The following is a 17,377-nucleotide window of genomic DNA, read 5'->3' as shown; positions in this document are numbered from 1 at the left end:
CCTGAAGAAAGCCCAAGAGGAGAGAGGCGGAGAGAGAGAGACAGCAGAGACCCTGAAAAAAGCCCAAGAGGAGAGAGGTGGAGAGAGAGACACAGAGAGAGACAGGAGAGACCCTGAAGAAAGCCCAAGAGGAGAGAGGCGGAGAGAGAGGCGGATAGAGACAGGAGAGACCCTGAAGAAAGCCCAAGAGGAGAGAGGCGGAGAGAGAGGCGGATAGAGACAGGAGAGTCTCTGAAGAAAGCCCAAGAGGAGAGGCGGAGAGAGAGGCGGAGAGAGGGATGGACGGGAAGGAGGGCGTGGAAACCAAATACCGGGCAGTCATGAATGGACCAGCGGCGAAGGCCAGACTGAGGAGGCTTCTGATTGGTGGAGATAGAGTGGACCAACCACAGCACAGAGATGGGAGGAGGGGGCGGGCCAGGGGAGGCATGCCAGTCAGCGGGACAGCCAACACACAGGGAAGGGAGAGGAGAGGAGGGAGGGGAGAGGAGGGGAGAGGAGGGAAGGGAGGGGAGAGGAGGGAAGGGAGGGGAGAGGAGGGAGGGGAGAGGAGGGATGGGAGAGGAGAGGAGGGAGAGGAGAGGAGGGAGGGGAGGGAGAGGAGAGGAGGGAGAGGAGGGAGAGGGGGAGAGGAGGGAAGGGAGAGGAGAGGAGGGAGAGGAGAGGAGGGAGAGGAGAGGAGGGATGGGAGAGGAGAGGAGGGAGAGGAGAGGGAGGGAGGGGAGAGGAGGGAGAGGAGGGAAGGGAGAGGAGAGGAGGGAGGGAGAGGAGAGGAGGGAGAAGAGAGGAGGGATGTGAGAGGAGGGAGAGGAGGGAGGAGGGAGGGAGGAGAGGAGGGAGGGAGAGGAGAGGAGGGAGGGAGAGGAGGGAGGAGGGAGGGGGGAGAGGAGGGAGAGGAGGGACACAAAACAACCATGAAGGTAAACACAAAACAACCCACAAGGTAAACACATCAACCACAACAGAATGGGAATGAATGACCTAGTAGTTACTAGTTATAGCTACAGTATAATTAATGACCTAGTAGTTACTAGTTATAGCTATAGTATAATTAATGACCTAGTAGTTACTAGTTATAGCTACAGTATAATTAATGACCTAGTAGTTACTAGTTACAGCTATAGTATAATTAATGACCTAGGTAGATACTAGTTATAGCTATAGTATATTTAATTACCTAGTAGTTACTAGTTATAGCTATAGTATAATTAATGACCTAGTAGTTACTAGTTATAGCTATAGTATAATTAGGTACTTACTAGTTATAGCTACAGTATGATTAATGACCTAGTAGTTACTAGTTATAGCTACAGTATAATTAATGACCTAGTAGTTACTAGTTATAGCTATAGTATAATTAATGACCTAGTAGTTACTAGTTATAGCTACAGTATGATTAATGACCTAGTAGTTACTAGTTATAGCTACAGTATAATTAATTACCTAGTAGATACTAGTTATAGCTACAGTATGATTAATGACCTAGTAGTTACTAGTTATAGCTATAGTATAATTAATGACCTAGTAGTTACTAGTTATAGCTATAGTATAATTAATGACCTAGGTAGATACTAGTTATAGCTATAGTATAATTAATGACCTAGTAGTTACTAGTTATAGCTATAGTATAATTAATGACCTAGTAGTTACTAGTTATAGCTACAGTATAATTAATGACCTAGTAGTTACTAGTTATAGCTACAGTATAATTAATGACCTAGTAGTTACTAGTTATAGCTATAGTATAATTAATGACCTAGTAGTTACTAGTTATAGCTATAGTATAATTAATGACCTAGTAGTTACTAGTTATAGCTACAGTATAATTAATGACCTAGTAGTTACTAGTTATAGCTACAGTATAATTAATGACCTAGTAGTTACTAGTTATAGCTATAGTATAATTAATGACCTAGTAGTTACTAGTTATAGCTATAGTATAATTAATGACCTAGTAGTTACTAGTTATAGCTACAGTATAATTAATGACCTAGTAGTTACTAGTTATAGCTATAGTATAATTAATGACCTAGGTAGATACTAGTTATAGCTATAGTATAATTAATGACCTAGGTAGATACTAGTTATAGCTACAGTATAATTAATGACCTAGTAGTTACTAGTTATAGCTATAGTATAATTAATGACCTAGTAGTTACTAGTTATAGCTATAGTATAATTAATGACCTAGTAGTTACTAGTTATAGCTATAGTATAATTAATGACCTAGTAGTTACTAGTTATAGCTACAGTATAATTAATGACCTAGTAGTTACTAGTTATAGCTACAGTATAATTAATGACCTAGGTAGATACTAGTTATAGCTATAGTATAATTAGGTACTTACTAGTTATAGCTACAGTATAATTAATGACCTAGTAGTTACTAGTTATAGCTACAGTATAATGAATGACCTAGTAGTTACTAGTTATAGCTATAGTATAATGAATGACCTAGGTACTTACTAGTTATAGCTACAGTATGATTAATGACCTAGTAGTTACTAGTTATAGCTACAGTATAATTAATGACCTAGTAGTTACTAGTTATAGCTACAGTATAATGAATGACCTAGTCGTTACTAGTTATAGTTTATAGGTATAATTAATTACTTTTAGACTAGTTGAGTATCTGGAGCATCAGCATTTGTGGGTTCGATTACAGGCTCAAAATGGCCAGAAACAAATAACTTTATTTTGAAACTCATCAGTCTACTCCCTTCACAGAACAGCACAAAATGTAGGGTTAGGGTTAGGGTTAGCCATATAGAAGAAGAGAAGACTCCGGGATGCTGGCCTTCTAGCCATATCTCAGACTGGCCAATAAAAAGAAAAGTTTAAGATGGGCAAAAGAACATAGACACTGGACAGAGGAACTCTGCCTAGAAGGCCTGCTTCCCGGAGTCGCCTCTTCACTGTTGACGTTGAGACTGGACAAAGGAACTCTGCCTTGAAGGCCAGCATCCAGGAGTCTCCTCTTCACTGTTGACGTTGAGACTGGACTAGAAGGCCAGCATCCCGGAGTCACCTCTTCACTGTTGACGTTGAGACTGGACTAGAAGGCCTGCATCCCGGAGTCACCTCTTCACTGTTGATGTTGAGACTGGACAGAGGAACTCTGCCTAGAAGGCAGGCATCCAGGAGTCGCCTCTTCACTGTTGACGTTGAGACTGGACAGAGGAACTCTGCCTAGAAGGCAGGCATCCCGGAGTCGCCTCTTCACTGTTGACGTTGAGACTGGACAGAGGAACTCTGCCTCGAAGGCCATCATCCCAGAGTCTCCTCTTCACTGTTGACGTTGAGACTGGACAGAGGAACTCTGCCTAGAAGGCCATCATCCCAGAGTCGCCTCTTCACTGTTGACGTTGAGACTGGACAGAGGAACTCTGCCTAGAAGGCCAGCATCCCGGAGTCGCCTCTTCACTGTTGAGACTGCCTCGTTGATAGGGTTGTTAAGGCAGTGGTATGTCATTAGAAAGATTGAAGCAAGGAGCCTAAACAGCTACCCTGGGGAATTCCATTATCGATCATAGTCAAAAGCGACACTGAAATCTAACAAAACAGCCCCCACAATTTCTCTCAACCAATCATCAGTAATTTGCTGTGCTTGTTGAAGGTCCTTCCCTATAAGCGTGCTGAAAGTCTGTTGTCAATTTGTTTACTGTGAAATAACATTGTATCTGGTCAACCATTTTTTTCCCAGAAGTTTACTAAGGGTTGGTGACAGGCTGATTGGTCGGCTATTTGAGCCAGTCAAAGGGGCTTTACTATTCTTGGGTAGTGGAATGACTTTAGCTTCCCTCCAGGCCTGAGGAGAATAGCGGACAATATTGCCACATCTTAAATTTAACCCTACTAGAATCTGCCAAATAGGAGTGGCAATATTGTCCGCAATTATCCTCAGCAAATTAAAAAGTCATTAAAGTAGTTGGCAATTTCATAAATGTGTCCAGTACAGCGTCTGGTTGCTCCTCGTTACACACCACAGACCAGCAGCGTCTGGTTGCTCCTCGTTACACACCACAGACCAGCAGCGTCTGGTTGCTCCTCGTTACACACCACAGACCAGCAGCGTCTGGTTGCTCCTCGTTACACACCACAGACCAGCAGCGTCTGGTTGCTCCTCATTAAACACCACAGACCAGCAGCGTCTGGTTGCTCCTCATTACACACCACAGACCAGCAGCGTCTGGTTGCTCCTCATTACACACCACAGACCAGCAGCGTCTGGTTGCTCCTCATTACACACCACAGACCAGCAGCGTCTGGTTGCTCCTCAGTACAGACCACAGACCAGCAGCGTCTGGTTGCTCCTCATTAAACACCACAGACCAGCAGCGTCTGGTTGCTCCTCATTACACACCACAGACCAGCAGCGTCTGGTTGCTCCTCAGTACAGACCAGCAGCGTCTGGTTGCTCCTCAGTACAGACCACAGACCAGCAGCGTCTGGTTGCTCCTCATTACACACCACAGACCAGCAGCGACTGGTTGCTCCTCATTACACACCACAGACCAGCAGCGTCTGGTTGCTCCTCATTACACACCACAGACCAGCAGCGTCTGGTTGCTCCTCATTACACACCACAGACCAGCAGCGTCTGGTTGCTCCTCATTACACACCACAGACCAGCAGCGTCTGGTTGCTCCTCATTACACACCACAGACCAACAGCGTCTGGTTGCTCCTCATTACACACCACAGACCAGCAGCGTCTGGTTGCTCCTCAGTACAGACCAGCAGCGTCTGGTTGCTCCTCAGTATACACCACAGACCAGCAGCGTCTGGTTGCTCCTCATTACACACCACAGACCAGCAGCGACTGGTTGCTCCTCATTACACACCACAGACCAGCAGCGTCTGGTTGCTCCTCGTTACACACCACAGACCAGCAGCTTCTGGTTGCTCCTCATTACACACCACAGACCAGCAGCGTCTGGTTGCTCCTCATTACACACCACGGACCAGCAAATATTCTTTACATCATCAACATATGAATCACTACAGAACTTATTGTATGACCTCTTATACACTATATTAGGCCCAGCCTGACCTCTTATACACTATATTAGGCCCAGCCTGACCTCTTATACACTATATTAGGCCCAGCCTGACCTCTTATACACTATATTAGGCCCAGCCTGACCTCTTATACACTATATTAGGCCCAGCCTGACCTCTTATACACTATATTAGGCCCAGCCTGACCTCTTATACACTATATTAGGCCCAGCCTGACCTCTTATACACTATATTGGGCCCAGCCTGACCTCTTATACACTATATTGGGCCCAGCCTGACCTCTTATACACTATATTGGGCCCAGCCTGACCTCTTATACACTATATTAGGCCCAGCCTGACCTCTTATACACTATATTAGGCCCAGCCTGACCTCTTATACACTATATTAGGCCCAGCCTGACCTCTTATACACTATATTAGGCCCAGCCTGACCTCTTATACACTATATTAGGCCCAGCCTGACCTCTTATACACTATATTAGGCCCAGCCTGACCTCTTATACACTATATTAGGCCCAGCCTGACCTCTTATACACTATATTAGGCCCAGCCTGACCTCTTATACACTATATTAGGCCCAGCCTGACCTCTTATACACTATATTAGGCCCAGCCTGACCTCTTATACACTATATTAGGCCCAGCCTGACCTCTTATACACTATATTAGGCCCAGCCTGACCTCTTATACACTATATTAGGCCCAGCCTGACCTCTTATACACTATATTAGGCCCAGCCTGACATCTTATACACTATATTAGGCCCAGCCTGACCTCTTATACACTATATTAGGCCCAGCCTGACCTCTTATACACTATATTAGGCCCAGCCTGACCTCTTATACACTATATTAGGCCCAGCCTGACCTCTTATACACTATATTAGGCCCAGCCTGACCTCTTATACACTATATTAGGCCCAGCCTGACCTCTTATACACTATATTAGGCCCAGCCTGACCTCTTATACACTATATTAGGCCCAGCCTGACCTCTTATACACTATATTAGGCCCAGCCTGACCTCTTATACACTATATTAGGCCCAGCCTGACCTCTTATACACTATATTAGGCCCAGCCTGACCTCTTATACACTATATTAGGCCCAGCCTGACCTCTTATACACTATATTAGGCCCAGCCTGACCTCTTATACACTATATTAGGCCCAGCCTGACCTCTTATACACTATATTAGGCCCAGCCTGACCTCTTATACACTATATTAGGCCCAGCCTTTGGAACTGTGGTTTTCCTAGATACGGCTACTATATTGTGATCACTACATCCTATGGATCTGAATACTACTTTAGAGCAGATGTCTGCAGCATTAGTAAAGATGTGATCAATACATGTTGATGATTTCATTCCTGTGCTGTTTGTAACGACCCTGGTAGGTTTGACTGATAACCTGAACCAGGTTGCAGGCACTGGTTACAGTTTGAAGCTTTCCCTTGAGTGGGCAGCTTGATGAATGTAGGTCAATATTTAAATCACCCAGAAAATATACCTCCCTGTGGGTATCATATAACCATTTCACACATATTATCCAGATACTGACTGTTAACACTTGGTGGTCTATAGCAGCTTCCCACCAGAATGGGCTTTAGGTGAGACAGATGAACCTGTAGCCATATTACTACAACAGTATTTAACATTATCCAGATCGTGACTGTTAACACTTGGTGGTCTATAGCAGCTTCCCATCATAATGGGCTTTAGGGGAGGCAGATGAACCTGTAGCCAGATGACTTCAACAGTATTTAACATTATCCAGATACTGACTGTTATCACTTGGTGGTCTATAGCAGCTCCCCACCAGAATGGGCTTTAGGTGAGGCAGATGAACCTGTAGCCATATTACTACAACAGTATTTATCATGAGATCCTCTCTAATATTTACAGGAATGTGGTTCTGAATATAAAAACAGCAGCACCTCCACCATTGGCATTCCTGTCTTTTCTGTAGATGTTATAACCATGTATTGCTACCACTGTGTCATCCAACGTATTATCTAAGTGAGTTTCAGAGATATGGTGGTATTAACCATTTAGTATTGTAGATATGTAGTAGTGTCATAATGTTATATGATGTACTGTTTTATATGTAATGTATGTGCCTTAATGTGTTTGGACCCCAGGAAGAGCAGCTTCTGCCTCGGCAGGAACTAATGGGGATCCATAATAAATCCCAGGAAGAGCAGCTGCTGCCTTGGCAGGAACTAATGGGGATCCATAATAAACCCCAGGAAGAGTAGCTGCTGCCTTGGCAGGAACTAATGGGGATCCATAAAAACCCCAGGAAGAGTAGCTGCTGCCTTGGCAGGAACTAATGGGGATCCATAATAAACCCCAGGAAGAGTAGCTGCTGCCTTGGCAGGAACTAATGGGGATCCATAATAAACCCCAGGAAGAGTAGCTGCTGCCTTGGCAGGAACTAATGGGGATCCATAATAAACCCCAGGAAGAGTAGCTGCTGCCTTGGCAACAGGAACTAATGGGGATCCATAATAAACCAAAGGAAGAGTAGCTGCTGCCTTGGCAGGAACTAATGGGGATCCATAATAAACCCCAGGAAGACTAGCTGCTGCCTTGGCAGGAACTAATGGGGATCCATAATAAACCCCAGGAAGAGCAGCTGCTGCCTTGGCAGGAACTAATGGGGATCCATAATAAACCCCAGGAAGAGTAGCTGCTGCCTTGGCAGGAACTAATGGGGATCCATAATAAACCCAGGAAGAGCAGCTTCTGCCTCGGCAGGAACTAATGGGGATCCATAATAAACCCCAGGAAGAGTAACTGCTGCCTTGGCAGGAACTAATGGGGATCCATAATAAACCCCAGGAAGAGCAGCTTCTGCCTCGGCAGGAACTAATGGGGATCCATAATAAACCCCAGGAAGAGTAGCTGCTGCCTTGACAGGAACTAATGGGGATCCATAATAAAACCCAGGAAGAGTAGCTGCTGCCTTGGCAGGAACTAATGGGGATCCATAATAAACCCCAGGAAGAGCAGCTGCTGCCTTGGCAGGAACTAATGGGGGTCCATAATAAACCCCAGGAAGAGTAGCTGCTGCCTTGGCAGGAACTAATGGGGATCCATAATAAACTCCAGGAAGAGCAGCTTCTGCCTCCCAGGAACTAATGGGGATCCATAATAAACCCCAGTGAGTAGCTGCTGCCTTGGCAGGAACTAATGGGGATCCATAATAAACCCCAGGAAGAGTAGCTGCTGCCTTGGCAGGAACTAATGGGGATCCATAATAAACCCCAGGAAGAGTAGCTGCTGTCTTGGCAGGAACTAATGGGGATCCATAATAAACCCCAGGAAGAGTAGCTGCTGCCTTGGCAACAGGAACTAATGGGGATCCATAATAAACCCCAGGAAGAGTAGCTGCTGCCTTGACAGGAACTAATGGGGATCCATAATAAACCCCAGGAAGAGTAGCTGCTGCCTTGACAGGAACTAATGGGGATCCATAATAAACCCCAGGAAGAGTAGCTGCTGCCTTGACAGGAACTAATGGGGATCCATAATAAACCCCAGGAAGAGTAGCTGCTGCCTTGACAGGAACTGCTCCCCCAGTGTGTGTCCTTCGCTCCCCAGTGTGTGTCCTACACTCCCCAGTGTGTGTCCTTCGCTCCCCAGTGTGTGTCCTACACTCCCCAGGGTGTGTCCTACACTCCCCAGTGTGTGTCCTTCGCTCCCCAGGGTGTGTCCTTCGCTCCCCAGTGTGTGTCCTTCGCTCCCCAGTGTGTGTCCTACACTCCCCAGTGTGTGTCCTACACTCCCCAGTGTGTGTGTCCTACACTCCCCAGTGTGTGTCCTACACTCCCCAGTGTGTGTGTCCTACACTCCCCAGTGTGTGTGTCCTACACTCCCCAGTGTGTGTCCTTCGCTCCCAGTGTGTGTGTCCTTCGCTCCCCAGTGTGTCCTTCGCTCCCAGTGTGTGTGTCCTACACTCCCAGTGTGTGTCCTACACTCCCAGTGTGTGTCCTTCACTCCCAGTGTGTGTCCTACACTCCCCAGTGTGTGTCCTACACTCCCCAGTGTGTGTCCTACACTCCCCAGTGTGTGTCCTACACTCCCCAGTGTGTGTCCTACACTCCCCAGTGTGTCCTACACTCCCCAGTGTGTGTCCTACACTCCCCAGTGTGTGTCCTACACTCCCCAGTGTGTGTCCTACACTCCCCAGTGTGTGTCCTACACTCCCCAGTGTGTGTCCTACACTCCCCAGTGTGTGTTGTGTGTGTCCTTCGCTCCCCAGTGTGTGTCCTACACTCCCAGTGTGTGTCCTTCACTCCCCAGGGTGTGTCCTTCACTCCCAGGGTGTGTCCTACACTCCCAGGGTGTGTCCTACGCTCCCCAGTGTGTGTCCTACACTCCCCAGTGTGTGTCCTACACTCCCCAGTGTGTGTCCTACACTCCCCAGGGTGTGTCCTACACTCCCCAGGGTGTGTCCTACACTCCCAGGGTGTGTCCTACACTCCCAGGGTGTGTCCTACACTCCCCAGTGTGTGTCCTACACTCCCAGTGTGTGTCCTTCGCTCCCCAGTGTGTGTCCTACACTCCCCAGGGTGTGTCCTACACTCCCCAGTGTGTGTCCTACACTCCCCAGTGTGTCCTACACTCCCCAGGGTGTGTCCTACACTCCCCAGTGTGTGTCCTACACTCCCCAGTGTGTGTCCTACACTCCCCAGTGTGTGTCCTTCGCTCCCCAGTGTGTGTCCTTCACTCCCCAGTGTGTGTCCTACACTCCCCAGTGTGTGTCCTAGTGTGTGTCCTTCGCTCCCCAGTGTGTGTCCTTCGCTCCCCAGTGTGTGTCCTTCGCTCCCCAGTGTGTGTCCTTCGCTCCCCAGGGTGTGTCCTTCGCTCCCCAGGGTGTGTCCTTCGCTCCCCAGGGTGTGTCCTTCGCTCCCCAGTGTGTGTCCTACACTCCCCAGTGTGTGTCCTACACTCCCCAGTGTGTGTGTCCTACACTCCCCAGTGTGTGTGTCCTACACTCCCCAGTGTGTGTGTCCTACACTCCCCAGTGTGTGTCCTACACTCCCCAGTGTGTGTGTCCTTCGCTCCCCAGTGTGTGTGTCCTTCGCTCCCCAGTGTGTGTCCCCAGTTGTGTGTCCTACACTCCCCAGTGTGTGTGTCCTACACTCCCCAGTGTGTGTCCTACACTCCCCAGTGTGTGTCCTTCACTCCCCAGTGTGTGTCCTACACTCCCCAGTGTGTCCCTACACTCCCCAGTGTGTGTCCTACACTCCCCAGTGTGTGTCCTACACTCCCCAGTGTGTGTCCTACACTCCCAGTGTGTGTCCTACACTCCCCAGTGTGTGTCCTACACTCCCCAGTGTGTCCTACACTCCCCAGTGTGTGTCCTACACTCCCCAGTGTGTGTCCTACACTCCCCAGTGTGTGTCCTACACTCCCCAGTGTGTGTTGTGTGTGTCCTTCGCTCCCAGTGTGTGTCCTACACTCCCCAGTGTGTGTTGTGTGTCCTTCGCTCCCCAGTGTGTGTCCTTCACTCCCCAGGGTGTGTCCTTCACTCCCCAGGGTGTGTCCTACACTCCCCAGGGTGTGTCCTACGCTCCCCAGTGTGTGTCCTACACTCCCCAGTGTGTGTCCTACACTCCCTACACTCCCCAGTGTGTCCTACACTCCCCAGGGTGTGTCCTACACTCCCCAGGGTGTGTCCTACACTCCCCAGGGTGTGTCCTACACTCCCCAGTGTGTGTCCTACACTCCCCAGTGTGTGTCCTACACTCCCCAGTGTGTGTCCTTCACTCCCCAGTGTGTGTCCTACACTCCCCAGGGTGTGTCCTACACTCCCCAGTGTGTGTCCTACACTCCCCAGGGTGTGTCCTACACTCCCCAGTGTCCTACACTCTCCAGTGTGTCCTACACTCCCCAGTGTGTGTCCTATACTCCCCAGGGTGTGTCCTTCGCTCCCCAGTGTGTGTCCTACACTCCCCAGGGTGTGTCCTACACTCCCCAGGGTGTGTCCTACACTCCCCAGTGTGTGTCCTTCGCTCCCCAGTGTGTGTCCTTCGCTCCCCAGTGTGTGTCCTTCGCTCCCCAGTGTGTGTCCTTCGCTCCCCAGTGTGTGTCCTTCGCTCCCCAGTGTGTGTCCTTCGCTCCCCAGGGTGTGTCCTTCACTCCCCAGTGTGTGTCCTACACTCCCCAGTGTGTGTCCTACACTCCCCAGTGTGTGTCCTACACTCCCCAGTGTGTGTCCTACACTCCCCAGGGTGTGTCCTACACTCCCCAGTGTGTGTCCTACACTCCCCAGGGTGTGTCCTACACTCCCCAGGGTGTGTCCTACACTCCCCAGGGTGTGTCCTACACTCCCCAGTGTGTGTCCTACACTCCCCAGTGTGTGTCCTACACTCCCCAGTGTGTGTCCTACACTCCCCAGTGTGTGTCCTACACTCCCCAGTGTGTGTCCTACACTCCCCAGTGTGTGTCCTTCGCTCCCCAGTGTGTGTCCTACACTCCCCAGTGTGTGTCCTACACTCCCCAGGGTGTGTCCTACACTCCCCAGGGTGTGTCCTTCGCTCCCCAGTGTGTGTCCTTCGCTCCCCAGTGTGTGTCCTTCGCTCCCAGTGTGTGTCCTACGCTCCCCAGTGTGTCCTACGCTCCCCAGTGTGTGTCCTACACTCCCCAGTGTGTGTCCTACGCTCCCCAGTGTGTGTTGTGTGTGTCCTACGCTCCCCAGTGTGTGTCCTTCGCTCCCAGTGTGTGTCCTTCGCTCCCCAGTGTGTGTCCTACACTCCCCAGTGTGTGTCCTACACTCCCCAGTGTGTGTCCTACACTCCCCAATGTGTCCTACACTCCCCAGTGTGTGTCCCACGCTCCCAGTGTGTGTCCTACGCTCCCCAGTGTGTGTCCTACACTCCCCAGTGTGTGTCCTACACTCCCCAGTGTGTGTCCTACGCTCCCCAGTGTGTGTCCTACACTCCCCAGTGTGTGTCCTACGCTCCCCAGTGTGTGTCCTACGCTCCCCAGTGTGTGTCCTACGCTCCCCAGTGTGTGTCCTACGCTCCCCAGTGCGTGTCCTTCGCTCCCCAGTGCGTGTCCTTCGCTCCCCAGTGCGTGTCCTTCGCTCCCCAGAGTGTGTCCTACACTCCCCAGTGTGTGTCCTACACTCCCCAGTGTGTGTTGTGTGTGTCCTACGCTCCCAGTGTGTGTCCTTCGCTCCCCAGTGTGTGTCCTTCGCTCCCCAGTGTGTGTCCTACACTCCCCAGTGTGTGTCCTACGCTCCCCAGTGTGTGTCCTACACTCCCAGTGTGTGTCCTACGCTCCCCAGTGTGTGTCCTACGCTCTCCCCAGTGTGTGTCCTTCGCTCCCAGTGTGTGTTGTGTGTGTCCTACACTCCCCAGGGTGTGTCCTACACTCCCCAGTGTGTGTCCTTCACTCCCCAGTGTGTGTCCTACACTCCCAGTGTGTGTCCTACACTCCCCAGTGTGTGTCCTACACTCCCCAGTGTGTGTCCTTCACTCCCCAGTGTGTGTCCTTCACTCCCCAGTGTGTGTCCTACACTCCCCAGTGTGTGTCCTACACTCCCCAGTGTGTGTCCTACACTCCCCAGTGTGTGTCCTTCACTCCCCAGTGTGTGTCCTACGCTCCCCAGTGTGTGTCCTACGCTCCCCAGTGTGTGTCCTACGCTCCCCAGGGTGTGTCCTACACTCCCCAGAGTGTGTCCTACACTCCCCAGTGTGTGTCCTTCACTCCCCAGTGTGTGTCCTACACTCCCGGTGTGTGTCCTACACTCCCCAGAGTGTGTCCTACACTCCCAGTGTGTGTCCTTCACTCCCCAGTGTGTGTCCTTCACTCCCCAGTGTGTGTCCTTCACTCCCCAGTGTGTCCTTCACTCCCCAGTGTGTGTCCTACGCTCCCAGGGTGTGTCCTACGCTCCCCAGTGTGTGTCCTACGCTCCCAGTGTGTGTCCTACGCTCCCCAGAGTGTGTCCTACGCTCCCCAGTGTGTGTCCTACACTCCCCAGTGTGTGTCCTACACTCCCCAGGGTGTGTCCTACACTCCCCAGGGTGTCCTTCACTCCCCAGTGTGTCCTACGCTCCCCAGTGTGTGTCCTACGCTCCCCAGTGTGTGTCCTACGCTCCCCAGTGTGTGTCCTACGCTCCCAGTGTGTGTCCTACGCTCCCCAGTGTGTGTCCTACGCTCCCCAGTGTGTGTCCTACGCTCCCCAGTGTGTGTCCTACGCTCCCCAGTGTGTGTCCTACACTCCCCAGTGTGTGTCCTACACTCCCCAGTGTGTGTCCTTCGCTCCCCAGTGTGTGTCCTTCGCTCCCCAGTGTGTGTCCTACACTCCCCAGTGTGTGTCCTACACTCCCCAGTGTGTGTCCTACACTCCCCAGTGTGTGTCCTACACTCCCCAGTGTGTGTCCTACACTCCCCAGGGTGTGTCCTACACTCCCCAGTGTGTGTCCTTCGCTCCCCAGTGTGTGTCCTTCGCTCCCCAGTGTGTCCTTCGCTCCCCAGTGTGTGTCCTTCGCTCCCAGTGTGTGTCCTTCGCTCCCCAGGGTGTGTCCTTCGCTCCCAGGGTGTGTCCTTCGCTCCCAGGGTGTGTCCTTCGCTCCCCAGGGTGTGTCCTTCGCTCCCCAGGGTGTGTCCTTCGCTCCCCAGGGTGTGTCCTTCGCTCCCCAGGGTGTGTCCTTCGCTCCCCAGTGTGTGTTGTGTGTGTCCTACACTCCCCAGTGTGTGTCCTACACTCCCCAGTGTGTGCTGTGTGTGTCCTACACTCCCCAGTGTGTGTCCTACACTCCCCAGTGTGTGTCCTACACTCCCCAGTGTGTGTCCTACACTCCCCAGGGTGTGTCCTACACTCCCCAGTGTGTGTCCTACACTCCCAGGGTGTGTCCTACACTCCCAGTGTGTGTCCTACACTCCCCAGTGTGTGTCCTACACTCCCCAGTGTGTGTCCTACACTCCCCAGTGTGTCCTACACTCCCCAGTGTGTGTCCTACACTCCCCAGTGTGTGTCCTACGCTCCCCAGTGTGTGTCCTTCGCTCCCTAGTCCCCAGTGTGTCCTTCCCAGTGTGTCCTTCCCCAGTGTGTCCTTCGCTCCCCAGTGTGTGTCCTACGCTCCCCAGTGTGTCCTACGCTCCCCAGTGTGTCCTACGCTCCCCAGTGTGTGTCCTACGCCCCCAGTGTGTGTCCTACGCTCCCCAGTGTGTGTCCTACGCTCCCCAGTGTGTGTCCTACGCTCCCCAGTGTGTGTCCTACACTCCCCAGTGTGTGTCCTTCGCTCCCCAGTGTGTGTCCTACACTCCCCAGTGTGTGTCCTACACTCCCCAGTGTGTGTCCTACACTCCCCAGTGTGTGTCCTACACTCCCCAGTGTGTGTCCTACACTCCCCAGTGTGTGTCCTACACTCCCCAGTGTGTGTCCTACACTCCCCAGTGTGTGTCCTACACTCCCCAGTGTGTGTCCTACACTCCCCAGTGTGTGTCCTACACTCCCCAGTGTGTGTCCTACACTCCCCAGGGTGTGTCCTACACTCCCCAGTGTGTGTCCTTCGCTCCCCAGTGTGTCCTTCACTCCCCAGTGTGTCCTACACTCCCCAGTGTGTGTCCTACACTCCCCCAGTGTGTGTCCTACACTCCCCAGTGTGTGTCCTACACTCCCCAGTGTGTGTCCTTCACTCCCCAGTGTGTGTCCTACACTCCCCAGTGTGTGTCCTACACTCCCCAGTGTGTGTTGTGTGTGTCCTACACTCCCCAGTGTGTGTCCTACACTCCCAGTGTGTGTCCTACACTCCCCAGTGTGTGTCCTACACTCCCCAGTGTGTGTCCTACACTCCCCAGTGTGTCCTTCACTCCCAGTGTGTCCTACACTCCCAGTGTGTGTCCTTCGCTCCCAGTGTGTGTTGTGTGTGTGTCCTACACTCCCCAGTGTCCTACACTCCCCAGTGTGTGTGTTGTGTGTGTCCTACACTCCCCAGTGTGTGTCCTACACTCCCCAGTGTGTGTCCTACACTCCCAGTGTGTGTGTGTCCTACACTCCCAGGGTGTGTCCTACACTCCCCAGTGTGTGTCCTACACTCCCCAGGGTGTGTCCTACACTCCCCAGTGTGTGTCCTACACTCCCCAGTGTGTGTCCTACACTCCCCAGTGTGTGTCCTACACTCCCCAGTGTGTGTCCTACACTCCCCAGTGTGTGTCCTACACTCCCCAGTGTGTGTCCTACGCTCCCCAGTGTGTGTCCTTCGCTCCCAGTGTGTGTCCTACGCTCCCCCAGTGTGTCCTACGCTCCCCAGTGTGTCCTTCGCTCCCAGTGTGTGTCCTTCGCTCCCCAGTGTGTGTCCTACGCTCCCCAGTGTGTCCTACGCTCCCCAGTGTGTCCTACGCTCCCCAGTGTGTGTCCTACGCTCCCCAGTGTGTGTCCTACGCTCCCCAGTGTGTGTCCTACGCTCCCCAGTGTGTGTCCTACGCTCCCCAGTGTGTGTCCTACACTCCCCAGTGTGTGTCCTTCGCTCCCCAGTGTGTGTCCTACACTCCCCAGTGTGTGTCCTACACTCCCCAGGGTGTGTCCTACACTCCCCAGGGTGTGTCCTACACTCCCCAGGGTGTGTCCTACACTCCCCAGTGTGTGTCCTACACTCCCCAGTGTGTGTCCTACACTCCCCAGTGTGTCCTACACTCCCCAGTGTGTCCTACACTCCCAGTGTGTGTCCTACACTCCCCAGTGTGTGTCCTACACTCCCCAGTGTGTGTCCTACACTCCCCAGTGTGTGTCCTACACTCCCCAGTGTGTGTCCTTCGCTCCCCAGTGTGTGTCCTACACTCCCCAGTGTGTCCTTCGCTCCCCAGTGTGTGTCCTACACTCCCCAGTGTGTCCTACACTCCCCAGTGTGTGTCCTACACTCCCCAGTGTGTGTCCTACACTCCCCAGTGTGTGTCCTTCACTCCCCAGTGTGTGTCCTACACTCCCCAGTGTGTGTCCTACACTCCCCAGTGTGTGTCCTACACTCCCCAGTGTGTGTCCTACACTCCCCAGGGTGTGTCCTACACTCCCCAGTGTGTGTCCTACACTCCCCAGGGTGTGTCCTACACTCCCCAGGGTGTGTCCTACACTCCCCAGTGTGTGTCCTACACTCCCCAGTGTGTGTCCTACACTCCCCAGTGTGTGTCCTACACTCCCCAGTGTGTGTCCTTCGCTCCCCAGTGTGTGTCCTTCGCTCCCCAGGGTGTGTCCTTCGCTCCCCAGTGTGTGTCCTTCGCTCCCCAGTGTGTGTCTCACCCGTTCTTTGTAGTAGAATGATGATATGGAGACATGGTCCTTGTCCGTGTGGGTGGGGCTGCCACTGTACAGCCTCAGAGAGCTCTGAGACTCACTACGCATCTTCATAGGAGTCAGGACCCCACTGTGGTACGCAGACAGGGCCGACAGGGACCTGGGGGACAGAGGCAGGTTAACAAGGACCCCACCGTGGTACGCAGACAGGGCCGACAGGGACCTGGGGGACACATAGAGGCAGGTTAACAAGGACCCCAACGTGGTACGCAGACAGGGCCGACAGGGACCTGGGGGACACACAGAGGCAGGTTAACACACACACACACAAGTCAACACACACAGATAACAGGTCAACACACACACATGAATGAGTGCAGCAGTATAAAGTGTACCTGGGTGTGGGTTCAGTGGGTGGTACCGAGCGTGCATAGTGATGGGTCTTGTGAAGTACACCAAGCAGCCGGTGCCACAGAAGCGAGCCCCGGAGGTACGAGGGAAGGGGATGTTGGCATCCTGGTAGGAGCCGTAGGTGTTGGTGACCCGGGGAAGGCTGGCAGAGCAGGGGTCACGGGGTTAGACAGGACATACGGGTTGGCAGCACTGCCATCCTCCTGGGTCTATGGAGCGAGAACAGAGAATACATACTGTTATGGGCCAGCCCCTCGTATACCGCTGAGACAGCCCCTCATATCTGCCCCTCGTATACCGCTGGGACAGCCCCTCGTATACCGCTGGGACAGCCCCTCGTATACCGCTGAGACAGCCCCTCGTATACCGCTGAGACAGCCCCTCGTATACCGCTGAGACAGCCCCTCGTATACCGCTGAGACAGCCCCTCGTATCCTGCTGGGACAGCCCCTCGTATACCGCTGGGACAGCCCCTCGTATACCGCTGGGACAGCCCCTCGTATCTGCCCCTCGTATACCGCTGGGACAGCCCCTCGTATACCGCTGAGACAGCCCCTCGTATCCTGCTGGGACAGCCCCTCGTATACCGCTGGGACAGCCCCTCGTATCCTGCTGGGACAGCCCTCGTATACCGCTGGGACAGCCCCTCATATCTGCCCTCGTATCCCACTGGGACAGCCCCTCGTATACCGCTGGGA

At 52.3% G+C, this 17,377-nt stretch overlaps 1 long non-coding RNA gene across 2 annotated transcripts; it reads right to left on the bottom strand.

The window, feature by feature from the left end:
• Nucleotides 1–310: 310 nt before the first annotated feature.
• LOC127926271 (uncharacterized) lies at nt 311–16,695 on the bottom strand. Of its 2 annotated transcripts, none has more exons than XR_008123676.1 (3): nt 16,664–16,695; nt 16,275–16,428; nt 311–359 (listed from the first exon to the last, which is right to left on the bottom strand). It is a non-coding gene; the product is annotated as an uncharacterized LOC127926271 (long non-coding RNA). The 2 variants fall into 2 exon arrangements; XR_008123675.1 differs by having other exon boundaries at nt 16,275–16,491; nt 16,664–16,694.
• Nucleotides 16,696–17,377: the final 682 nt, after the last annotated feature.

Source organism: Oncorhynchus keta, unplaced genomic scaffold (assembly GCF_023373465.1).
Source record: "Oncorhynchus keta strain PuntledgeMale-10-30-2019 unplaced genomic scaffold, Oket_V2 Un_contig_7269_pilon_pilon, whole genome shotgun sequence".
Classification (NCBI taxonomy): domain Eukaryota; kingdom Metazoa; phylum Chordata; class Actinopteri; order Salmoniformes; family Salmonidae; genus Oncorhynchus; species Oncorhynchus keta.
The sequence above is the reverse complement of the archived record's forward strand: the minus strand, read 5'-3'. Positions and strand labels throughout refer to the sequence as shown.